The 24583-nt window shown below is 41.0% G+C and overlaps 1 protein-coding gene and 37 non-coding genes across 41 annotated transcripts in view; 37 read left to right on the plus strand and 1 right to left on the minus strand.

The window, feature by feature from the left end:
• Window positions 1–24583, minus strand: part of LOC101173596 (anoctamin-1) — a 200054-nt gene that overhangs the window by 62718 nt on the left and 112753 nt on the right. The gene's annotated exons all lie outside the window — the stretch shown is intronic.
• trnap-agg lies at window positions 1203–1274 on the plus strand. The gene has a single exon. It is a non-coding gene; the product is annotated as a tRNA-Pro (tRNA).
• Window positions 1851–1922, plus strand: trnap-ugg. The gene has a single exon. It is a non-coding gene; the product is annotated as a tRNA-Pro (tRNA).
• trnap-agg lies at window positions 2498–2569 on the plus strand. Its single transcript has one exon. It is a non-coding gene; the product is annotated as a tRNA-Pro (tRNA).
• On the plus strand, window positions 3132–3203 carry trnap-agg. Its single transcript has one exon. It is a non-coding gene; the product is annotated as a tRNA-Pro (tRNA).
• Window positions 3780–3851, plus strand: trnap-agg. Its single transcript has one exon. It is a non-coding gene; the product is annotated as a tRNA-Pro (tRNA).
• Window positions 4427–4498, plus strand: trnap-agg. Its single transcript has one exon. It is a non-coding gene; the product is annotated as a tRNA-Pro (tRNA).
• Window positions 5060–5131, plus strand: trnap-agg. The gene has a single exon. It is a non-coding gene; the product is annotated as a tRNA-Pro (tRNA).
• trnap-agg lies at window positions 5709–5780 on the plus strand. The gene has a single exon. It is a non-coding gene; the product is annotated as a tRNA-Pro (tRNA).
• Window positions 6344–6415, plus strand: trnap-agg. Its single transcript has one exon. It is a non-coding gene; the product is annotated as a tRNA-Pro (tRNA).
• trnap-agg lies at window positions 6992–7063 on the plus strand. Its single transcript has one exon. It is a non-coding gene; the product is annotated as a tRNA-Pro (tRNA).
• On the plus strand, window positions 7642–7713 carry trnap-agg. Its single transcript has one exon. It is a non-coding gene; the product is annotated as a tRNA-Pro (tRNA).
• trnap-agg lies at window positions 8291–8362 on the plus strand. Its single transcript has one exon. It is a non-coding gene; the product is annotated as a tRNA-Pro (tRNA).
• Window positions 8926–8997, plus strand: trnap-agg. The gene has a single exon. It is a non-coding gene; the product is annotated as a tRNA-Pro (tRNA).
• trnap-agg lies at window positions 9575–9646 on the plus strand. The gene has a single exon. It is a non-coding gene; the product is annotated as a tRNA-Pro (tRNA).
• On the plus strand, window positions 10224–10295 carry trnap-agg. The gene has a single exon. It is a non-coding gene; the product is annotated as a tRNA-Pro (tRNA).
• On the plus strand, window positions 10873–10944 carry trnap-agg. The gene has a single exon. It is a non-coding gene; the product is annotated as a tRNA-Pro (tRNA).
• On the plus strand, window positions 11508–11579 carry trnap-ugg. Its single transcript has one exon. It is a non-coding gene; the product is annotated as a tRNA-Pro (tRNA).
• On the plus strand, window positions 12158–12229 carry trnap-agg. The gene has a single exon. It is a non-coding gene; the product is annotated as a tRNA-Pro (tRNA).
• Window positions 12792–12863, plus strand: trnap-ugg. The gene has a single exon. It is a non-coding gene; the product is annotated as a tRNA-Pro (tRNA).
• Window positions 13441–13512, plus strand: trnap-agg. Its single transcript has one exon. It is a non-coding gene; the product is annotated as a tRNA-Pro (tRNA).
• Window positions 14090–14161, plus strand: trnap-agg. The gene has a single exon. It is a non-coding gene; the product is annotated as a tRNA-Pro (tRNA).
• trnap-agg lies at window positions 14739–14810 on the plus strand. Its single transcript has one exon. It is a non-coding gene; the product is annotated as a tRNA-Pro (tRNA).
• Window positions 15372–15443, plus strand: trnap-ugg. The gene has a single exon. It is a non-coding gene; the product is annotated as a tRNA-Pro (tRNA).
• On the plus strand, window positions 16021–16092 carry trnap-agg. The gene has a single exon. It is a non-coding gene; the product is annotated as a tRNA-Pro (tRNA).
• trnap-ugg lies at window positions 16656–16727 on the plus strand. Its single transcript has one exon. It is a non-coding gene; the product is annotated as a tRNA-Pro (tRNA).
• On the plus strand, window positions 17305–17376 carry trnap-cgg. The gene has a single exon. It is a non-coding gene; the product is annotated as a tRNA-Pro (tRNA).
• trnap-agg lies at window positions 17940–18011 on the plus strand. The gene has a single exon. It is a non-coding gene; the product is annotated as a tRNA-Pro (tRNA).
• On the plus strand, window positions 18576–18647 carry trnap-agg. The gene has a single exon. It is a non-coding gene; the product is annotated as a tRNA-Pro (tRNA).
• On the plus strand, window positions 19226–19297 carry trnap-agg. Its single transcript has one exon. It is a non-coding gene; the product is annotated as a tRNA-Pro (tRNA).
• Window positions 19861–19932, plus strand: trnap-cgg. The gene has a single exon. It is a non-coding gene; the product is annotated as a tRNA-Pro (tRNA).
• Window positions 20498–20569, plus strand: trnap-agg. The gene has a single exon. It is a non-coding gene; the product is annotated as a tRNA-Pro (tRNA).
• trnap-agg lies at window positions 21148–21219 on the plus strand. The gene has a single exon. It is a non-coding gene; the product is annotated as a tRNA-Pro (tRNA).
• trnap-cgg lies at window positions 21783–21854 on the plus strand. The gene has a single exon. It is a non-coding gene; the product is annotated as a tRNA-Pro (tRNA).
• On the plus strand, window positions 22420–22491 carry trnap-agg. Its single transcript has one exon. It is a non-coding gene; the product is annotated as a tRNA-Pro (tRNA).
• Window positions 23070–23141, plus strand: trnap-agg. The gene has a single exon. It is a non-coding gene; the product is annotated as a tRNA-Pro (tRNA).
• Window positions 23705–23776, plus strand: trnap-cgg. The gene has a single exon. It is a non-coding gene; the product is annotated as a tRNA-Pro (tRNA).
• Window positions 24342–24413, plus strand: trnap-agg. Its single transcript has one exon. It is a non-coding gene; the product is annotated as a tRNA-Pro (tRNA).

A 24583-nucleotide genomic window follows, 5' to 3' on the forward strand; every position in this document is an offset into this window, starting at 1 on the left:
AGTGTATTTCTTCTGTCTTTAAAACAACAGAAGCAATCAGTCTGTTCATTGAGCATAGGTAATAAAAAAAGCATGACACTTTCACTAATTGCATCCACTGCTTCCTTATGCAAATTCACACCAAAACTTGAGCCAGATGGGCTAAAGCAGCCCAGCACCACACCAGGTGCCAATCACATCAATTATGAACAACAGATCTCTGAAACTGACTCACCAAATTGGATAATAAAAGATTAGAAAACCGCTACCTGCTCTGATTTAGGATTTCTGCTGTCACCTTCAGATGGGAGGGTCAGATTTTGCCCTTTTTACCAGATTAAATCATGGTTCTATCTTTCTTGTACCAATGATTAAGGCTAAAGTTTGTGAGCTTTCCACTCCTTCTTTGGCTCATGTGGTTACTGGAGTCTATCCCGGCCACTTTTGGGCAAAGGCAAGGTAAACCATAAATGGTTCAATAATGGGTATTGAAAATAAAGTTATAGTCTTCTCTTGAATCACATGGCATAAATAGCATTTTGCTTGGCAAAAATCTTGTAAAATGCTTCAACGTGAGGCTCGTTGGTCTAGGGGTATGATTCTCGCTTAGGGTGCGAGAGGTCCCGGGTTCAAATCCGGACGAGCCCGTTAAAAAACGCTTGTGCTTTATTTCTATATTCAAAAACAAAGGAAACCTTCAGTCTGTTCATTGGATCTAAGTAAGGTAAACAGTACATGACACCTTAACTACCTAGCCTTTGTACCACTGCTTGCTTATGCAAATTCACACCAAAACTTGAGCCAGATGGGCTAAAGCAGCCCAACACCACACCAGGTGCCAATCACATCAATTATGAACAACAGATCTCTGAAACTGACTCACCAAATTGGATAATAAAAGATTAGAAAACCGCTTCCTGCTCTGATTTAGGATTTCTGCTGTGACCTTCAGATGGGAGGGTCAGATTTTGCCCTTTTTACCAGATTAAATCATGGTTCTATCTTTCTTGTACCAATGATTAAGGCTAAAGTTGTGAGCCTTCCACTCCTTTTTGGGCTCATGTGGTTACTGGAGTCTATCCCGGCCACTTTTGGGCAAAGGCAAGGTAAACCATAAATGGTTCAATAATGGGTATTGAAAATAAAGTTATAGTCTTCTCTTGAATCACATGGCATAAATAGCATTTTGCTTGGCAAAAATCTTGCAAAATCCTTCAACGTGAGGCTCGTTGGTCTAGGGGTATGATTCTCGCTTAGGGTGCGAGAGGTCCCGGGTTCAAATCCCGGACGAGCCCGTTAAAAAACGCTTGTGCTTTATTTCTATATTCAAAAACAAAGGAAACCTTCAGTCTGTTCATTGGATCTAAGTAAGGTAAACAGTACATGACACCTTAACTACCTAGCCTTTGTACCACTGCTTGCTTAGGCAAATTCACACCAAAACTTGAGCCAGATGGGCTAAACAGCCCAACACCACACCAGGTGCCAATCACATCAATTATGAACAACAGATCTCTGAAACTGACTCACCAAATTGGATAATAAAAGATTAGAAAACCCCTTCCTGCTCTGATTTAGGATTTCTGCTGTGACCTTCAGATGGGAGGGTCAGATTTTGCCCTTTTTACCAGATTAAATCATGGTTCTATCTTTCTTGTACCAATGATTAAGGCTAAAGTTTGTGAGCCTTCCACTTCTTTTTGGGCTCATGTGTTTACTGGAGTCTATCCCGGCCACTTTTGGGCAAAGGCAAGGTAAACCATAAATGGTTCAATAATGGGTATTGAAAATAAAGTTATAGTCTTCTCTTGAATCACATGGCATAAATAGCATTTTGCTTGGCAAAAATCTTGTAAAATGCTTCAACGTGAGGCTCGTTGGTCTAGGGGTATGATTCTCGCTTTGGGTGCGAGAGGTCCCGGGTTCAAATCCCGGACGAGCCCTTTAAAAAACGCTTGTGCTTTATTTCTATATTCAAAAACAAAGGAAACCTTCAGTCTGTTCATTGGATCTAAGTAAGGTAAACAGTACATGACACCTTAACTACCTAGCCTTTGTACCACTGCTTGCTTATGCAAATTCACACCAAAACTTGAGCCAGATGGGCTAAAGCAGCCCAACACCACACCATGTGCCAATCACATCAATTATGAACAAAGAACTCTGAAACTGACTCACCAAATTGGATAATAAAAAATAGAAAACCGCTTCCTGCTCTGATTTAGGATTTCTGCTGTGACCTTCAGATGGGAGGGTCAGATTTTGCCCTTTTTACCAGATTAAATCATGGTTCTATCTTTCTTGTACCAATGATTAAGGCTAAAGTTTGTGAGCCTTCCACTCCTTTTTGGGCTCATGTCGTTACTGGAGTCTATCCCGGCCACTTTTGGGCAAAGGCAAGGTAAACCATAAATGGTTCAATAATGGGTATTGAAAATAAAGTTATAGTCTTCTCTTGAATCACATGGCATAAATAGCATTTTGCTTGGCAAAAATCTTGTAAAATGCTTCAACGTGAGGCTCGTTGGTCTAGGGGTATGATTCTCGCTTAGGGTGCGAGAGGTCCCGGGTTCAAATCCCGGACGAGCCCTTGAATGTAGTGTATTTCTTTTGTCTTTAAAACAACAGAAGAAATCAGTCTGTTCATTGAGCATAGGTAATAAAAAAGCATGACACTTTCACTAATTGCATCCACTGCTTGCTTATGCAAATTCACACCAAAACTTGAGCCAGATGGGCTAAAGCAGCCCAACACCACACCAGGTGCCAATCACATCAATTATGAACAACAGATCTCTGAAACTGACTCACCAAATTGGATAATAAAAGATTAGAAAACCGCTTCCTGCTCTGATTTAGGATTTCTGCTGTCACCTTCAGATGGGAGGGTCAGATTTTGCCCTTTTTACCAGATTAAATCATGGTTCTATCTTTCTTGTACCAATGATTAAGGCTAAAGTTTGTGAGCCTTCCACTCCTTCTTGGGCTCATGTGGTTACTGGAGTCTATCCCGGCCACTTTTGGGCAAAGGCAAGGTAAACCATAAATGGTTCAATAATGGGTATTGAAAATAAAGTTATAGTCTTCTCTTGAATCACATGGCATAAATAGCATTTTGCTTGGCAAAAATCTTGCAAAATCCTTCAACGTGAGGCTCGTTGGTCTAGGGGTATGATTCTCGCTTAGGGTGCGAGAGGTCCCGGGTTCAAATCCCGGACGAGCCCGTTAAAAAACGCTTGTGCTTTATTTCTATATTCAAAAACAAAGGAAACCTTCAGTCTGTTCATTGGATCTAAGTAAGGTAAACAGTACATGACACCTTAACTACCTAGCCTTTGTACCACTGCTTGCTTAGGCAAATTCACACCAAAACTTGAGCCAGATGGGCTAAAGCAGCCCAACACCACACCAGGTGCCAATCACATCAATTATGAACAACAAATCTCTGAAACTGACTCACCAAATTGGATAATAAAAGATTAGAAAACCCTTCCTGCTCTGATTTAGGATTTCTGCTGTGACCTTCAGATGGGAGGGTCAGATTTTGCCCTTTTTACCAGATTAAATCATGGTTCTATCTTTCTTGTACCAATGATTAAGGCTAAAGTTTGTGAGCCTTCCACTCCTTTTTGGGCTCATGTGTTTACTGGAGTCTATCCCGGCCACTTTTGGGCAAAGGCAAGGTAAACCATAAATGGTTCAATAATGGGTATTGAAAATAAAGTTATAGTCTTCTCTTGAATCACATGGCATAAATAGCATTTTGCTTGGCAAAAATCTTGTAAAATGCTTCAACGTGAGGCTCGTTGGTCTAGGGGTATGATTCTCGCTTAGGGTGCGAGAGGTCCCGGGTTCAAATCCCGGACGAGCCCTTAAAAACGCTTGTGCTTTATTTCTATATTCAAAAACAAAGGAAACCTTCAGTCTGTTCATTGGATCTAAGTAAGGTAAACAGTACATGACACCTTAACTACCTAGCCTTGTACCACTGCTTGCTTATGCAAATTCACACCAAAACTTGAGCCAGATGGGCTAAAGCAGCCCAACACCACACCAGGTGCCAATCACATCAATTATGAACAACAGAATCTCTGAAACTGACTCACCAAATTGGATAATAAAAGATTAGAAAACCGCTTCCTGCTCTGATTTAGGATTTCTGCTGTCACCTTCAGATGGGAGGGTCAGATTTTGCCCTTTTTACCAGATTAAATCATGGTTCTATCTTTCTTGTACCAATGATTAAGGCTAAAGTTTGTGAGCCTTCCACTCCTTTTTGGGCTCATGTGGTTACTGGAGTCTATCCCGGCCACTTTTGGGCAAAGGCAAGGTAAACCATAAATGGTTCAATAATGGGTATTGAAAATAAAGTTATAGTCTTCTCTTGAATCACATGGCATAAATAGCATTTTGCTTGGCAAAAATCTTGTAAAATCCTTCAACGTGAGGCTCGTTGGTCTAGGGGTATGATTCTCGCTTAGGGTGCGAGAGGTCCCGGGTTCAAATCCCGGACGAGCCCTTGAAATGTAGTGTATTTCTTTTTCTTTAAAACAACAGAAGAAATCAGTCTGTTCATTGAGCATAAGTAATAAAAAAGCATGACACTTTCACTAATTGCACCACTGCTTGCTTATGCAAATTCACACCAAAACTTGAGCCAGATGGGCTAAAGCAGCCCAACACCACACCAGGTGCCAATCACATCAATTATGAACAACAGATCTCTGAAACTGACTCACCAAATTGGATAATAAAAGATTAGAAAACCGCTTCCTGCTCTGATTTAGGATTTCTGCTGTCACCTTCAGATGGGAGGGTCAGATTTTGCCCTTTTTACCAGATTAAATCATGGTTCTATCTTTCTTGTACCAATGATTAAGGCTAAAGTTTGTGAGCCTTCCACTCCTTCTTGGGCTCATGTGGTTCCTGGAGTCTATCCCGGCCACTTTTGGGCAAAGGCAAGGTAAACCATAAATGGTTCAATAATGGGTATTGAAAATAAAGTTATAGTCTTCTCTTGAATCACATGGCATAAATAGCATATTGCTTGGCAAAAATCTTGCAAAATACTTCAACGTGAGGCTCGTTGGTCTAGGGGTATGATTCTCGCTTAGGGTGCGAGAGGTCCCGGGTTCAAATCCCGGACGAGCCCGTTAAAAAACGCTTGTGCTTTATTTCTATATTCAAAAACAAAGGAAACCTTCAGTCTGTTCATTGGATCTAAGTAAGGTAAACAGTACATGACACCTTAACTACCTAGCCTTTGTACCACTGCTTGCTTAGGCAAATTCACACCAAAACTTGAGCCAGATGGGCTAAAGCAGCCCAACACCACACCAGGTGCCAATCACATCAATTATGAACAACAAATCTCTGAAACTGACTCACCAAATTGGATAATAAAAGATTAGAAAACCCCTTCCTGCTCTGATTTAGGATTTCTGCTGTCACCTTCAGATGGGAGGGTCAGATTTTGCCCTTTTTACCAGATTAAATCATGGTTCTATCTTTCTTGTACCAATGATTAAGGCTAAAGTTTGTGAGCCTTCCACTCCTTTTTGGGCTCATGTGTTTACTGGAGTCTGTCCCGGCCACTTTTGGGCAAAGGCAAGGTAAACCATAAATGGTTCAATAATGGGTATTGAAAATAGAGCAATAGTCTTCTCTTGAATCACATGGCATAAATAGCATTTTGCTTGGCAAAAATCTTGTAAAATGCTTCAACGTGAGGCTCGTTGGTCTAGGGGTATGATTCTCGCTTAGGGTGCGAGAGGTCCCGGGTTCAAATCCCGGACGAGCCCTTGAATGTAGTGTATTTCTTTTGTCTTTAAAACAACAGAAGAAATCAGTCTGTTCATTGAGCATAGGTAATAAAAAAAGCATGACACTTTCACTAATTGCATCCACTGCTTGCTTATGCAAATTCACACCAAAACTTGAGCCAGATGGGCTAAAGCAGCCCAACACCACACCAGGTGCCAATCACATCAATTATGAACAACAGATCTCTGAAACTGACTCACCAAATTGGATAATAAAAGATTAGAAAACCGCTTCCTCCTCTGATTTAGGATTTCTGCTGTCACCTTCAGATGGGAGGGTCAGATTTTGCCCTTTTTACCAGATTAAATCATGGTTCTATCTTTCTTGTACCAATGATTAAGGCTAAAGTTTGTGAGCCTTCCACTCCTTCTTGGGCTCATGTGGTTCCTGGAGTCTATCCCGGCCACTTTTGGGCAAAGGCAAGGTAAACCATAAATGGTTCAATAATGGGTATTGAAAATAAAGTTATAGTCTTCTCTTGAATCACATGGCATAAATAGCATTTTGCTTGGCAAAAATCTTGCAAAATCCTTCAACGTGAGGCTCGTTGGTCTAGGGGTATGATTCTCGCTTAGGGTGCGAGAGGTCCCGGGTTCAAATCCCGGACGAGCCCGTTAAAAAACGCTTGTGCTTTATATCTATATTCAAAAACAAAGGAAACCTTCAGTCTGTTCATTGGATCTAAGTAAGGTAAACAGTACATGACACCTTAACTACCTAGCCTTTGTACCACTGCTTGCTTAGGCAAATTCACACCAAAACTTGAGCCAGATGGGCTAAAGCAGCCCAACACCACACCAGGTGCCAATCACATCAATTATGAACAACAGATCTCTGAAACTGACTCACCAAATTGGATAATAAAAGATTAGAAAACCGCTTCCTGCTCTGATTTAGGATTTCTGCTGTCACCTTCAGATGGGAGGGTCAGATTTTGCCCTTTTTACCAGATTAAATCATGGTTCTATCTTTCTTGTACCAATGATTAAGGCTAAAGTTTGTGAGCCTTCCACTCCTTCTTGGGCTCATGTGGTTCTGGAGTCTATCCCGGCCACTTTTGGGCAAAGGCAAGGTAAACCATAAATGGTTCAATAATGGGTATTGAAAATAAAGTTATAGTCTTCTCTTGAATCACATGGCATAAATAGCATATTGCTTGGCAAAAATCTTGCAAAATACTTCAACGTGAGGCTCGTTGGTCTAGGGGTATGATTCTCGCTTAGGGTGCGAGAGGTCCCGGGTTCAAATCCCGGACGAGCCCGTTAAAAAACGCTTGTGTTTTATTTCTATATTCAAAAACAAAGGAAACCTTCAGTCTGTTCATTGGATCTAAGTAAGGTAAACAGTACATGACACCTTAACTACCTAGCCTTTGTACCACTGCTTGCTTATGCAAATTCACACCAAAACTTGAGCCAGATGGGCTAAAGCAGCCCAACACCACACCATGTGCCAATCACATCAATTATGAACAAAAGAACTCTAAAACTGACTCACCAAATTGGATAATAAAAAAATTAGAAAACCGCTTCCTGCTCTGATTTAGGATTTCTGCTGTGACCTTCAGATGGGAGGGTCAGATTTTGCCCTTTTTACCAGATTAAATCATGGTTCTATCTTTCTTGTACCAATGATTAAGGCTAAAGTTTGTGAGCTTTCCACTCCTTCTTTGGCTCATGTGGTTACTGGAGTCTATCCCGGCCACTTTTGGGCAAAGGCAAGGTAAACCATAAATGGTTCAATAATGGGTATTGAAAATAAAGTTATAGTCTTCTCTTGAATCACATGGCATAAATAGCATTTTGCTTGGCAAAAATCTTGCAAAATCCTTCAACGTGAGGCTCGTTGGTCTAGGGGTATGATTCTCGCTTAGGGTGCGAGAGGTCCCGGGTTCAAATCCCGGACGAGCCCGTTAAAAAACGCTTGTGCTTTATTTCTATATTCAAAAACAAAGGAAACCTTCAGTCTGTTCATTGGATCTAAGTAAGGTAAACAGTACATGACACCTTAACTACCTAGCCTTTGTACCACTGCTTGCTTAGGCAAATTCACACCAAAACTTGAGCCAGATGGGCTAAAGCAGCCCAACACCACACCAGGTGCCAATCACATCAATTATGAACAACAAATCTCTGAAACTGACTCACCAAATTGGATAATAAAAGATTAGAAAACCCCTTCCTGCTCTGATTTAGGATTTCTGCTGTCACCTTCAGATGGGAGGGTCAGATTTTGCCCTTTTTACCAGATTAAATCATGGTTCTATCTTTCTTGTACCAATGATTAAGGCTAAAGTTTGTGAGCCTTCCACTCCTTTTTGGGCTCATGTGTTTACTGGAGTCTGTCCCGGCCACTTTTGGGCAAAGGCAAGGTAAACCATAAATGGTTCAATAATGGGTATTGAAAATAGAGCAATAGTCTTCTCTTGAATCACATGGCATAAATAGCATTTTGCTTGGCAAAAATCTTGTAAAATGCTTCAACGTGAGGCTCGTTGGTCTAGGGGTATGATTCTCGCTTAGGGTGCGAGAGGTCCCGGGTTCAAATCCCGGACGAGCCCTTGAATGTAGTGTATTTCTTTTGTCTTTAAAACAACAGAAGAAATCAGTCTGTTCATTGAGCATAGGTAATAAAAAAAGCATGACACTTTCACTAATTGCATCCACTGCTTGCTTATGCAAATTCACACCAAAACTTGAGCCAGATGGGCTAAAGCAGCCCAACACCACACCAGGTGCCAATCACATCAATTATGAACAACAGATCTCTGAAACTGACTCACCAAATTGGATAATAAAAGATTAGAAAACCGCTTCCTCCTCTGATTTAGGATTTCTGCTGTCACCTTCAGATGGGAGGGTCAGATTTTGCCCTTTTTACCAGATTAAATCATGGTTCTATCTTTCTTGTACCAATGATTAAGGCTAAAGTTTGTGAGCCTTCCACTCCTTCTTGGGCTCATGTGGTTCCTGGAGTCTATCCCGGCCACTTTTGGGCAAAGGCAAGGTAAACCATAAATGGTTCAATAATGGGTATTGAAAATAAAGTTATAGTCTTCTCTTGAATCACATGGCATAAATAGCATTTTGCTTGGCAAAAATCTTGCAAAATCCTTCAACGTGAGGCTCGTTGGTCTAGGGGTATGATTCTCGCTTAGGGTGCGAGAGGTCCCGGGTTCAAATCCCGGACGAGCCCGTTAAAAAACGCTTGTGCTTTATATCTATATTCAAAAACAAAGGAAACCTTCAGTCTGTTCATTGGATCTAAGTAAGGTAAACAGTACATGACACCTTAACTACCTAGCCTTTGTACCACTGCTTGCTTATGCAAATTCACACCAAAACTTGAGCCAGATGGGCTAAAGCAGCCCAACACCACACCAGGTGCCAATCACATCAATTATGAACAACAGATCTCTGAAACTGACTCACCAAATTGGATAATAAAAGATTAGAAAACCGCTTCCTGCTCTGATTTAGGATTTCTGCTGTCACCTTCAGATGGGAGGGTCAGATTTTGCCCTTTTTACCAGATTAAATCATGGTTCTATCTTTCTTGTACCAATGATTAAGGCTAAAGTTTGTGAGCCTTCCACTCCTTCTTGGGCTCATGTGGTTCCTGGAGTCTATCCCGGCCACTTTTGGGCAAAGGCAAGGTAAACCATAAATGGTTCAATAATGGGTATTGAAAATAAAGTTATAGTCTTCTCTTGAATCACATGGCATAAATAGCATATTGCTTGGCAAAAATCTTGCAAAATACTTCAACGTGAGGCTCGTTGGTCTAGGGGTATGATTCTCGCTTAGGGTGCGAGAGGTCCCGGGTTCAAATCCCGGACGAGCCCGTTAAAAAACGCTTGTGTTTTATTTCTATATTCAAAAACAAAGGAAACCTTCAGTCTGTTCATTGGATCTAAGTAAGGTAAACAGTACATGACACCTTAACTACCTAGCCTTTGTACCACTGCTTGCTTATGCAAATTCACACCAAAACTTGAGCCAGATGGGCTAAAGCAGCCCAACACCACACCATGTGCCAATCACATCAATTATGAACAAAAGAACTCTAAAACTGACTCACCAAATTGGATAATAAAAAATTAGAAAACCGCTTCCTGCTCTGATTTAGGATTTCTGCTGTGACCTTCAGATGGGAGGGTCAGATTTTGCCCTTTTTACCAGATTAAATCATGGTTCTATCTTTCTTGTACCAATGATTAAGGCTAAAGTTTGTGAGCTTTCCACTCCTTCTTTGGCTCATGTGGTTACTGGAGTCTATCCCGGCCACTTTTGGGCAAAGGCAAGGTAAACCATAAATGGTTCAATAATGGGTATTGAAAATAAAGTTATAGTCTTCTCTTGAATCACATGGCATAAATAGCATTTTGCTTGGCAAAAATCTTGCAAAATCCTTCAACGTGAGGCTCGTTGGTCTAGGGGTATGATTCTCGCTTAGGGTGCGAGAGGTCCCGGGTTCAAATCCCGGACGAGCCCGTTAAAAAACGCTTGTGCTTTATTTCTATATTCAAAAACAAAGGAAACCTTCAGTCTGTTCATTGGATCTAAGTAAGGTAAACAGTACATGACACCTTAACTACCTAGCCTTTGTACCACTGCTTGCTTAGGCAAATTCACACCAAAACTTGAGCCAGATGGGCTAAAGCAGCCCAACACCACACCAGGTGCCAATCACATCAATTATGAACAACAAATCTCTGAAACTGACTCACCAAATTGGATAATAAAAGATTAGAAAACCCCTTCCTGCTCTGATTTAGGATTTCTGCTGTCACCTTCAGATGGGAGGGTCAGATTTTGCCCTTTTTACCAGATTAAATCATGGTTCTATCTTTCTTGTACCAATGATTAAGGCTAAAGTTTGTGAGCCTTCCACTCCTTTTTGGGCTCATGTGTTTACTGGAGTCTATCCCGGCCACTTTTGGGCAAAGGCAAGGTAAACCATAAATGGTTCAATAATGGGTATTGAAAATAGAGCAATAGTCTTCTCTTGAATCACATGGCATAAATAGCATTTTGCTTGGCAAAAATCTTGTAAAATGCTTCAACGTGAGGCTCGTTGGTCTAGGGGTATGATTCTCGCTTAGGGTGCGAGAGGTCCCGGGTTCAAATCCCGGACGAGCCCTTGAATGTAGTGTATTTCTTTTGTCTTTAAAACAACAGAAGAAATCAGTCTGTTCATTGAGCATAGGTAATAAAAAAAGCATGACACTTTCACTAATTGCATCCACTGCTTGCTTATGCAAATTCACACCAAAACTTGAGCCAGATGGGCTAAAGCAGCCCAACACCACACCAGGTGCCAATCACATCAATTATGAACAACAGATCTCTGAAACTGACTCACCAAATTGGATAATAAAAGATTAGAAAACCGCTTCCTCCTCTGATTTAGGATTTCTGCTGTCACCTTCAGATGGGAGGGTCAGATTTTGCCCTTTTTACCAGATTAAATCATGGTTCTATCTTTCTTGTACCAATGATTAAGGCTAAAGTTTGTGAGCCTTCCACTCCTTCTTGGGCTCATGTGGTTCCTGGAGTCTATCCCGGCCACTTTTGGGCAAAGGCAAGGTAAACCATAAATGGTTCAATAATGGGTATTGAAAATAAAGTTATAGTCTTCTCTTGAATCACATGGCATAAATAGCATTTTGCTTGGCAAAAATCTTGTAAAATGCTTCAACGTGAGGCTCGTTGGTCTAGGGGTATGATTCTCGCTTTGGGTGCGAGAGGTCCCGGGTTCAAATCCCGGACGAGCCCGTTAAAAAACGCTTGTGCTTTATTTCTATATTCAAAAACAAAGGAAACCTTCAGTCTGTTCATTGGATCCAAGTAAGGTAAACAGTACATGACACCTTAACTACCTAGCCTTTGTACCACTGCTTGCTTATGCAAATTCACACCAAAACTTGAGCCAGATGGGCTAAAGCAGCCCAACACCACACCAGGTGCCAATCACATCAATTATGAACAACAGATCTCTGAAACTGACTCACCCAAATTGGATAATAAAAGTTCAGAAAACCGCTTCCTGCTCTGATTTAGGATTTTTGCTGTCACCTTCAGATGGGAGGGTCAGATTTTGCCCTTTTTACCAGATTAAATCATGGTTCTATCTTTCTTGTACCAATGATTAAGGCTAAAGTTTGTGAGCCTTCCACTCCTTTTTGGGCTCATGTGGTTACTGGAGTCTATCCCGGCCACTTTTGGGCAAAGGCAAGGTAAACCATAAATGGTTCAATAATGGGTATTGAAAATAAAGTTATAGTCTTCTCTTGAATCACATGGCATAAATAGCATTTTGCTTGGCAAAAATCTTGTAAAATTCTTCAACGTGAGGCTCGTTGGTCTAGGGGTATGATTCTCGCTTAGGGTGCGAGAGGTCCCGGGTTCAAATCCCGGACGAGCCCTTGAATGTAGTGTATTTCTTTTGTCTTTAAAACAACAGAAGAAATCAGTCTGTTCATTGAGCATAGGTAATAAAAAAAGCATGACACTTTCACTAATTGCATCCACTGCTTGCTTATGCAAATTCACACCAAAACTTGAGCCAGATGGGCTAAAGCAGCCCAACACCACACCAGGTGCCAATCACATCAATTATGAACAACAGATCTCTGAAACTGACTCACCAAATTGGATAATAAAAGATTAGAAAACCGCTTCCTCCTCTGATTTAGGATTTCTGCTGTCACCTTCAGATGGGAGGGTCAGATTTTGCCCTTTTTACCAGATTAAATCATGGTTCTATCTTTCTTGTACCAATGATTAAGGCTAAAGTTTGTGAGCTTTCCACTCCTTCTTTGGCTCATGTGGTTATGGAGTCTATCCCGGCCACTTTTGGGCAAAGGCAAGGTAAACCATAAATGGTTCAATAATGGGCATTGAAAATAAAGTTATAGTCTTCTCTTGAATCACATGGCATAAATAGCATTTTGCTTGGCAAAAATCTTGTAAAATGCTTCAACGTGAGGCTCGTTGGTCTAGGGGTATGATTCTCGCTTTGGGTGCGAGAGGTCCCGGGTTCAAATCCCGGACGAGCCCGTTAAAAAACGCTTGTGCTTTATTTCTATATTCAAAAACAAAGGAAACCTTCAGTCTGTTCATTGGATCTAAGTAAGGTAAACAGTACATGACACCTTAACTACCTAGCCTTTGTACCACTGCTTGCTTAGGCAAATTCACACCAAAACTTGAGCCAGATGGGCTAAAGCAGCCCAACACCACACCATGTGCCAATCACATCAATTATGAACAACAGATCTCTGAAACTGACTCACCAAATTGGATAATAAAAGATTAGAAAACCGTTTCCTGCTCTGATTTAGGATTTCTGCTGTGAACTTCAGATGGGAGGGTCAGATTTTGCCATTTTTACCAGATTAAATCATGGTTCTATCTTTCTTGTACCAATGATTAAGGCTAAAGTGTGTGAGCCTTCCACTCCTTTTTGGGCTCATGTGGTTACTGGAGTCTATCCCGGCCACTTTTGGGCAAAGGCAAGGTAAACCATAAATGGTTCAATAATGGGCATTGAAAATAAAGTTATAGTCTTCTCTTGAATCACATGGCATAAATAGCATTTTGCTTGGCAAAAATCTTGCAAAATACTTCAACGTGAGGCTCGTTGGTCTAGGGGTATGATTCTCGCTTAGGGTGCGAGAGGTCCCGGGTTCAAATCCCGGACGAGCCCGTTAAAAAACGCTTGTGTTTTATTTCTATATTCAAAAACAAAGGAAACCTTCAGTCTGTTCATTGGATCTAAGTAAGGTAAACAGTACATGACACCTTAACTACCTAGCCTTTGTACCACTGCTTGCTTATGCAAATTCACACCAAAACTTGAGCCAGATGGGCTAAAGCAGCCCAACACCACACCATGTGCCAATCACATCAATTATGAACAAAAGAACTCTAAAACTGACTCACCAAATTGGATAATAAAAAATTAGAAAACCGCTTCCTGCTCTGATTTAGGATTTCTGCTGTGACCTTCAGATGGGAGGGTCAGATTTTGCCCTTTTTACCAGATTAAATCATGGTTCTATCTTTCTTGTACCAATGATTAAGGCTAAAGTTTGTGAGCTTTCCACTCCTTCTTTGGCTCATGTGGTTACTGGAGTCTATCCCGGCCACTTTTGGGCAAAGGCAAGGTAAACCATAAATGGTTCAATAATGGGTATTGAAAATAAAGTTATAGTCTTCTCTTGAATCACATGGCATAAATAGCATTTTGCTTGGCAAAAATCTTGCAAAATCCTTCAACGTGAGGCTCGTTGGTCTAGGGGTATGATTCTCGCTTAGGGTGCGAGAGGTCCCGGGTTCAAATCCCGGACGAGCCCGTTAAAAAACGCTTGTGCTTTATTTCTATATTCAAAAACAAAGGAAACCTTCAGTCTGTTCATTGGATCTAAGTAAGGTAAACAGTACATGACACCTTAACTACCTAGCCTTTGTACCACTGCTTGCTTAGGCAAATTCACACCAAAACTTGAGCCAGATGGGCTAAAGCAGCCCAACACCACACCAGGTGCCAATCACATCAATTATGAACAACAAATCTCTGAAACTGACTCACCAAATTGGATAATAAAAGATTAGAAAACCCCTTCCTGCTCTGATTTAGGATTTCTGCTGTCACCTTCAGATGGGAGGGTCAGATTTTGCCCTTTTTACCAGATTAAATCATGGTTCTATCTTTCTTGTACCAATGATTAAGGCTAAAGTTTGTGAGCCTTCCACTCCTTTTTGGGCTCATGTGTTTACTGGAGTCTATCCCGGCCACTTTTGGGCAAAGGCAAGGTAAACCATAAATGGTTCAATAATGGGTATTGAAAATAGAGCAATAGTCTTCTCTTGAATCACATGGCATAAATAGCATTTTGCTTGGCAAAAATCTTGTAAAATGCTTCAACGTGAGGCTCGTTGGTCTAGGGGTATGATTCTCGCTTAGGGTGCGAGAGGTCCCGGGTTCAAATCCCGGACGAGCCCTTGAATGTAGTGTATTTCTTTTGTCTTTAAAACAACAGAAGAAATCAGTCTGTTCATTGAGCATAGGTAATAAAAAAAGCATGACACTTTCACTAATTGCATCCACTGCTTGCTTATGCAAATTCACACCAAAACTTGAGCCAGATGGGCTAAAGCAGCCCAACACCACACCAGGTGCCAATCACATCAATTATGAACAACAGATCTCTGAAACTGACTCACCAAATTGGATAATAAAAGATTAGAAAACCGCTTCCTCCTCTGATTTAGGATTTCTGCTGTCACCTTCAGATGGGAGGGTCAGATTTTGCCCTTTTTACCAGATTAAATCATGGTTCTATCTTTCTTGTACCAATGATTAAGGCTAAAGTTTGTGAGCCTTCCACTCCTTCTTGGGCTCATGTGGTTCCTGGAGTCTATCCCGGCCACTTTTGGGCAAAGGCAAGGTAAACCATAAATGGTTCAATAATGGGTATTGAAAATAAAGTTAGTCTTCTCTTGAATCACATGGCATAAATAGCATTTTGCTTGGCAAAAATCTTGTAAAATGCTTCAACGTGAGGCTCGTTGGTCTAGGGGTATGATTCTCGCTTTGGGTGCGAGAGGTCCCGGGTTCAAATCCCGGACGAGCCCGTTAAAAAACACTTGTGCTTTATTTCTATATTCAAAAACAAAGGAAACCTTCAGTCTGTTCATTGGATCCAAGTAAGGTAAACAGTACATGACACCTTAACTACCTAGCCTTTGTACCACTGCTTGCTTATGCAAATTCACACCAAAACTTGAGCCAGATGGGCTAAAGCAGCCCAACACCACACCAGGTGCCAATCACATCAATTATGAACAACAGATCTCTGAAACTGACTAACCAAATTGGATAATAAAAGTTCAGAAAACTGCTTCCTGCTCTGATTTAGGATTTTTGCTGTCACCTTCAGATGGGAGGGTCAGATTTTGCCCTTTTTACCAGATTAAATCATGGTTCTATCTTTCTTGTACCAATGATTAAGGCTAAAGTTTGTGAGCCTTCCACTCCTTTTTGGGCTCATGTGGTTACTGGAGTCTATCCCGGCCACTTTTGGGCAAAGGCAAGGTAAACCATAAATGGTTCAATAATGGGTATTGAAAATAAAGTTATAGTCTTCTCTTGTATCACATGGCATAAATAGCATTTTGCTTGGCAAAAATCTTGTAAAATGCTTCAACGTGAGGCTCGTTGGTCTAGGGGTATGATTCTCGCTTAGGGTGCGAGAGGTCCCGGGTTCAAATCCCGGACGAGCCCTTGAATGTAGTGTATTTCTTTTGTCTTTAAAACAACAGAAGAAATCAGTCTGTTCATTGAGCATAGGTAATAAAAAAAGCATGACACTTTCACTAATTGCATCCACTGCTTGCTTATGCAAATTCACACCAAAACTTGAGCCAGATGGGCTAAAGCAGCCCAACACCACACCAGGTGCCAATCACATCAATTATGAACAACAGATCTCTGAAACTGACTCACCAAATTGGATAATAAAAGATTAGAAAACCGCTTCCTCCTCTGATTTAGGATTTCTGCTGTCACCTTCAGATGGGAGGGTCAGATTTTGCCCTTTTTACCAGATTAAATCATGGTTCTATCTTTCTTGTACCAATGATTAAGGCTAAAGTTTGTGAGCTTTCCACTCCTTCTTTGGCTCATGTGGTTATTGGAGTCTATCCCGGCCACTTTTGGGCAAAGGCAAGGTAAACCATAAATGGTTCAATAATGGGCATTGAAAATAAAGTTATAGTCTTGTCTTGAATCACATGGCATAAATAGCATTTTGCTTGGCAAAAATCTTGTAAAATGCTTCAACGTGAGGCTCGTTGGTCTAGGGGTATGATTCTCGCTTTGGGTGCGAGAGGTCCCGGGTTCAAATCCCGGACGAGCCCGTTAAAAAACGCTTGTGCTTTATTTCTATATTCAAAAACAAAGGAAACCTTCAGTCTGTTCATTGGATCTAAGTAAGGTAAACAGTACATGACACCTTAACTACCTAGCCTTTGTACCACTGCTTGCTTAGGCAAATTCACACCAAAACTTGAGCCAGATGGGCTAAAGCAGCCCAACACCACACCATGTGCCAATCACATCAATTATGAACAACAGATCTCTGAAACTGACTCACCAAATTGGATAATAAAAGATTAGAAAACCGTTTCCTGCTCTGATTTAGGATTTCTGCTGTGAACTTCAGATGGGAGGGTCAGATTTTGCCATTTTTACCAGATTAAATCATGGTTCTATCTTTCTTGTACCAATGATTAAGGCTAAAGTGTGTGAGCCTTACACTCCTTTTTGGGCTCATGTGGTTACTGGAGTCTATCCCGGCCACTTTTGGGCAAAGGCAAGGTAAACCATAAATGGTTCAATAATGGGTATTGAAAAAAAAGTTATAGTCTTCTCTTGAATCACATGACATAAATAGCATTTTGCTTGGCAAAAATCTTGTAAAATGCTTCAACGTGAGGCTCGTTGGTCTAGGGGTATGATTCTCGCTTCGGGTGCGAGAGGTCCCGGGTTCAAATCCCGGACGAGCCCTTGAATGTAGTGTATTTCTTCTTTCTTTAAAACAACAGAAGCATTTAGTCTGTTCATTGAGCATAGGTAATAAAAAAAGCACGACACTTTCACTAATTGCATCCACTGCTTCCTTATGCAAATTCACACCAAAACTTGAGCCAGATGGGCTAAAGCAGCCCAACACCACACCAGGTGCCAATCACATCAATTATGAACAACAGATCTCTGAAACTGACTCACCAAATTGGATAATAAAAGATTAGAAAACCGCTTCCTGCTCTGATTTAGGATTTCTGCTGTGACCTTCAGATGGGAGGGTCAGATTTTGCCATTTTTACCAGATTAAATCATGGTTCTATCTTTCTTGTACCAATGATTAAGGCTAAAGTTTGTGAGCTTTCCACTCCTTTTTGGGCTCATGTGTTTACTGGAGTCTATCCCGGCCACTTTTGGGCAAAGGCAAGGTAAACCATAAATGGTTCAATAATGGGTATTGAAAATAAAGTTATAGTCTTGTCTTGAATCACATGGCATAAATAGCATTTTGCTTGGCAAAAATCTTGTAAAATGCTTCAACGTGAGGCTCGTTGGTCTAGGGGTATGATTCTCGCTTAGGGTGCGAGAGGTCCCGGGTTCAAATCCCGGACGAGCCCTTGAATGTAGTGTATTTCTTCTTTCTTTAAAACAACAGAAGCATTCAGTCTGTTCATTGAGCATAGGTAATAAAAAAAGCACGACACTTTCACTAATTGCATCCACTGCTTCCTTATGCAAATTCACACCAAAACTTGAGCCAGATGGGCTAAAGCAGCCCAACACCACACCATGTGCCAATCACATCAATTATGAACAAAAGAACTCTAAAACTGACTCACCAAATTGGATAATAAAAAAATTAGAAAACCGCTTCCTGCTCTGATTTAGGATTTCTGCTGTGACCTTCAGATGGGAGGGTCAGATTTTGCCATTTTTACCAGAATAAATCATGGTTCTATCTTTCTTGTACCAATGATTAAGGCTAAAGTTTGTGAGCTTTCCACTCCTTCTTTGGCTCATGTGGTTACTGGAGTCTATCCCGGCCACTTTTGGGCAAAGGCAAGGTAAACCATAAATGGTTCAATAATGGGCATTGAAAATAAAGTTATAGTCTTCTCTTGAATCACATGGCATAAATAGCATTTTGCTTGGCAAAAATCTTGCAAAATCCTTCAACGTGAGGCTCGTTGGTCTAGGGGTATGATTCTCGCTTAGGGTGCGAGAGGTCCCGGGTTCAAATCCCGGACGAGCCCGTTAAAAAACGCTTGTGTTTTATTTCTATATTCAAAAACAAAGGAAACCTTCAGTCTGTTCATTGGATCAAAGTAAGGTAAACAGTACATGACACCTTAACTACCTAGCCTTTGTACCACTGCTTGCTTATGCAAATTCACACCAAAACTTGAGCCAGATGGGCTAAAGCAGCCCAACACCACACCATGTGCCAATCACATCAATTATGAACAAAAGAACTCTAAAACTGACTCACCAAATTGGATAATAAAAAAATTAGAAAACCGCTTCCTGCTCTGATTTAGGATTTCTGCTGTGACCTTCAGATGGGAGGGTCAGATTTTGCCCTTTTTACCAGATTAAATCATGGTTCTATCTTTCTTGTACCAATGATTAAGGCTAAAGTTTGTGAGCTTTCCACTCCTTCTTTGGCTCATGTGGTTACTGGAGTCTATCCCGGCCACTTTTGGGCAAAGGCAAGGTAAACCATAAATGGTTCAATAATGGGTATTGAAAATAAAGTTATAGTCTTCTCTTGAATCACATGGCATAAATAGCATTTTGCTTGGCAAAAATCTTGCAAAATCCTTCAACGTGAGGCTCGTTGGTCTAGGGGTATGATTCTCGCTTAGGGTGCGAGAGGTCCCGGGTTCAAATCCCGGACGAGCCCTTGAATGTAGTGTATTTCTTCTTTCTTTAAAACAACAGAAGCATTTAGTCTGTTCATTGAGCATAGGTAATAAAAAAAGCACGACACTTTCACTAATTGCATCCACTGCTTCCTTATGCAAATTCACACCAAAACTTGAGCCAGATGGGCTAAAGCAGCCCAACACCACACCAGGTGCCAATCACATCAATTATGAACAACAGATCTCTGAAACTGACTCACCAAATTGGATAATAAAAGATTAGAAAACCCCTTCCTGCTCTGATTTAGGATTTCTGCTGTCACCTTCAGATGGGAGGGTCAGATTTTGCCCTTTTTACCAGATTAAATCATGGTTCTATCTTTCTTGTACCAATGATTAAGGCTAAAGTTTGTGAGCCTTCCACTCCTTTTTGGGCTCATGTGTTTACTGGAGTCTATCCCGGCCACTTTTGGGCAAAGGCAAGGTAAACCATAAATGGTTCAATAATGGGTATTGAAAATAAAGTTATAGTCTTGTCTTGAATCACATGGCATAAATAGCATTTTGCTTGGCAAAAATCTTGTAAAATGCTTCAACGTGAGGCTCGTTGGTCTAGGGGTATGATTCTCGCTTCGGGTGCGAGAGGTCCCGGGTTCAAATCCCGGACGAGCCCTTGAATGTAGTGTATTTCTTCTGTCTTTAAAACAACAGAAGCATTCAGTCTGTTCATTGAGCATAGGTAATAAAAAAAGCACGACACTTTCACTAATTGCATCCACTGCTTCCTTATGCAAATTCACACCAAAACTTGAGCCAGATGGGCTATAGTAGCCAGAACACCACACCAGGTGCTAATCCTTTCAATTAAGAACAAAAGAACTCTAAAACTGACTCACCAAAATTGGATTATAAAAGTTTAGAAAACCCCTTCCTGCTCTGATTTAGGATTTCTGCTGTGACCTTCAGATGGGAGGGTCAGATTTTGCCCTTTTTACCAGAATAAATCATGGTTCTATCTTTCTTGTACCAATGATTAAGGCTAAAGTTTGTGAGCTTTCCACTCCTTCTTTGGCTCATGTGGTTACTGGAGTCTATCCCGGCCACTTTTGGGCAAAGGCAAGGTAAACCATAAATGGTTCAATAATGGGCATTGAAAATAAAGCAATAGTCTTCTCTTGAATCACATGGCATAAATAGCATTTTGCTTGGCAAAAATCTTGCAAAATCCTTCAACGTGAGGCTCGTTGGTCTAGGGGTATGATTCTCGCTTAGGGTGCGAGAGGTCCCGGGTTCAAATCCCGGACGAGCCCGTTAAAAAACGCTTGTGTTTTATTTCTATATTCAAAAACAAAGGAAACCTTCAGTCTGTTCATTGGATCAAAGTAAGGTAAACAGTACATGACACCTTAACTACCTAGCCTTTGTACCACTGCTTGCTTATGCAAATTCACACCAAAACTTGAGCCAGATGGGCTAAAGCAGCCCAACACCACACCATGTGCCAATCACATCAATTATGAACAAAAGAACTCTAAAACTGACTCACCAAATTGGATAATAAAAAAATTAGAAAACCGCTTCCTGCTCTGATTTAGGATTTCTGCTGTGACCTTCAGATGGGAGGGTCAGATTTTGCCCTTTTTACCAGATTAAATCATGGTTCTATCTTTCTTGTACCAATGATTAAGGCTAAAGTTTGTGAGCTTTCCACTCCTTCTTTGGCTCATGTGGTTACTGGAGTCTATCCCGGCCACTTTTGGGCAAAGGCAAGGTAAACCATAAATGGTTCAATAATGGGTATTGAAAATAAAGTTATAGTCTTCTCCTGAATCACATGGCATAAATAGCATTTTGCTTGGCAAAAATCTTGCAAAATCCTTCAACGTGAGGCTCGTTGGTCTAGGGGTATGATTCTCGCTTAGGGTGCGAGAGGTCCCGGGTTCAAATCCCGGACGAGCCCTTGAATGTAGTGTATTTCTTCTTTCTTTAAAACAACAGAAGCATTTAGTCTGTTCATTGAGCATAGGTAATAAAAAAAGCACGACACTTTCACTAATTGCATCCACTGCTTCCTTATGCAAATTCACACCAAAACTTGAGCCAGATGGGCTAAAGCAGCCCAACACCACACCAGGTGCCAATCACATCAATTATGAACAACAGATCTCTGAAACTGACTCACCAAATTGGATTATAAAAGTTTAGAAAACCCCTTCCTGCTCTGATTTAGGATTTCTGCTGTGACCTTCAGATGGGAGGGTCAGATTTTGCCATTTTTACCAGATTAAATCATGGTTCTATCTTTCTTGTACCAATGATTAAGGCTAAAGTTTGTGAGCCTTCCACTCCTTTTTGGGCTCATGTGTTTACTGGAGTCTATCCCGGCCACTTTTGGGCAAAGGCAAGGTAAACCATAAATGGTTCAATAATGGGTATTGAAAATAAAGTTATAGTCTTGTCTTGAATCACATGGCATAAATAGCATTTTGCTTGGCAAAAATCTTGTAAAATGCTTCAACGTGAGGCTCGTTGGTCTAGGGGTATGATTCTCGCTTCGGGTGCGAGAGGTCCCGGGTTCAAATCCCGGACGAGCCCTTGAATGTAGTGTATTTCTTCTGTCTTTAAAACAACAGAAGCATTCAGTCTGTTCATTGAGCATAGGTAATAAAAAAAGCACGACACTTTCACTAATTGCATCCACTGCTTCCTTATGCAAATTCACACCAAAACTTGAGCCAGATGGGCTATAGTAGCCAGAACACCACACCAGGTGCTAATCCTTTCAATTAAGAACAAAAGAACTCTAAAACTGACTCACCAAAATTGGATTATAAAAGTTTAGAAAACCCCTTCCTGCTCTGATTTAGGATTTCTGCTGTGACCTTCAGATGGGAGGGTCAGATTTTGCCCTTTTTACCAGAATAAATCATGGTTCTATCTTTCTTGTACCAATGATTAAGGCTAAAGTTTGTGAGCTTTCCACTCCTTCTTTGGCTCATGTGGTTACTGGAGTCTATCCCGGCCACTTTTGGGCAAAGGCAAGGTAAACCATAAATGGTTCAATAATGGGCATTGAAAATAAAGTTATAGTCTTCTCTTGAATCACATGGCATAAATAGCATTTTGCTTGGCAAAAATCTTGCAAAATCCTTCAACGTGAGGCTCGTTGGTCTAGGGGTATGATTCTCGCTTAGGGTGCGAGAGGTCCCGGGTTCAAATCCCGGACGAGCCCGTTAAAAAACGCTTGTGTTTTATTTCTATATTCAAAAACAAAGGAAACCTTCAGTCTGTTCATTGGATCAGAGTAAGGTAAACAGTACATGACACCTTAACTACCTAGCCTTTGTACCACTGCTTGCTTATGCAAATTCACACCAAAACTTGAGCCAGATGGGCTAAAGCAGCCCAACACCACACCATGTGCCAATCACATCAATTATGAACAAAAGAACTCTAAAACTGACTCACCAAATTGGATAATAAAAAAATTAGAAAACCGCTTCCTGCTCTGATTTAGGATTTCTGCTGTGACCTTCAGATGGGAGGGTCAGATTTTGCCCTTTTTACCAGATTAAATCATGGTTCTATCTTTCTTGTACCAATGATTAAGGCTAAAGTTTGTGAGCTTTCCACTCCTTCTTTGGCTCATGTGGTTACTGGAGTCTATCCCGGCCACTTTTGGGCAAAGGCAAGGTAAACCATAAATGGTTCAATAATGGGTATTGAAAATAAAGTTATAGTCTTCTCTTGAATCACATGGCATAAATAGCATTTTGCTTGGCAAAAATCTTGCAAAATCCTACAACGTGAGGCTCGTTGGTCTAGGGGTATGATTCTCGCTTAGGGTGCGAGAGGTCCCGGGTTCAAATCCCGGACGAGCCCTTGAATGTAGTGTATTTCTTCTTTCTTTAAAACAACAGAAGCATTTAGTCTGTTCATTGAGCATAGGTAATAAAAAAAGCACGACACTTTCACTAATTGCATCCACTGCTTCCTTATGCAAATTCACACCAAAACTTGAGCCAGATGGGCTAAAGCAGCCCAACACCACACCAGGTGCCAATCACATCAATTATGAACAACAGATCTCTGAAACTGACTCACCAAATTGGATAATAAAAGATTAGAAAACCGCTTCCTGCTCTGATTTAGGATTTCTGCTGTGACCTTCAGATGGGAGGGTCAGATTTTGCCCTTTTTACCAGATTAAATCATGGTTCTATCTTTCTTGTACCAATGATTAAGGCTAAAGTTTGTGAGCCTTCCACTCCTTTTTGGGCTCATGTGTTTACTGGAGTCTATCCCGGCCACTTTTGGGCAAAGGCAAGGTAAACCATAAATGGTTCAATAATGGGTATTGAAAATAAAGTTATAGTCTTGTCTTGAATCACATGGCATAAATAGCATTTTGCTTGGCAAAAATCTTGTAAAATGCTTCAACGTGAGGCTCGTTGGTCTAGGGGTATGATTCTCGCTTCGGGTGCGAGAGGTCCCGGGTTCAAATCCCGGACGAGCCCTTGAATGTAGTGTATTTCTTCTGTCTTTAAAACAACAGAAGCATTCAGTCTGTTCATTGAGCATAGGTAATAAAAAAAGCACGACACTTTCACTAATTGCATCCACTGCTTCCTTATGCAAATTCACACCAAAACTTGAGCCAGATGGGCTATAGTAGCCAGAACACCACACCAGGTGCTAATCCTTTCAATTAAGAACAAAAGAACTCTAAAACTGACTCACCAAAATTGGATTATAAAAGTTTAGAAAACCCCTTCCTGCTCTGATTTAGGATTTCTGCTGTGACCTTCAGATGGGAGGGTCAGATTTTGCCCTTTTTACCAGAATAAATCATGGTTCTATCTTTCTTGTACCAATGATTAAGGCTAAAGTTTGTGAGCTTTCCACTCCTTCTTTGGCTCATGTGGTTACTGGAGTCTATCCCGGCCACTTTTGGGCAAAGGCAAGGTAAACCATAAATGGTTCAATAATGGGCATTGAAAATAAAGTTATAGTCTTCTCTTGAATCACATGGCATAAATAGCATTTTGCTTGGCAAAAATCTTGCAAAATCCTTCAACGTGAGGCTCGTTGGTCTAGGGGTATGATTCTCGCTTAGGGTGCGAGAGGTCCCGGGTTCAAATCCCGGACGAGCCCGTTAAAAAACGCTTGTGTTTTATTTCTATATTCAAAAACAAAGGAAACCTTCAGTCTGTTCATTGGATCAGAGTAAGGTAAACAGTACATGACACCTTAACTACCTAGCCTTTGTACCACTGCTTGCTTATGCAAATTCACACCAAAACTTGAGCCAGATGGGCTAAAGC

The sequence above is a fragment of the Oryzias latipes genome, chromosome 23 (genome assembly GCF_002234675.1).
Source record: "Oryzias latipes chromosome 23, ASM223467v1".
NCBI lineage: Eukaryota > Metazoa > Chordata > Actinopteri > Beloniformes > Adrianichthyidae > Oryzias > Oryzias latipes.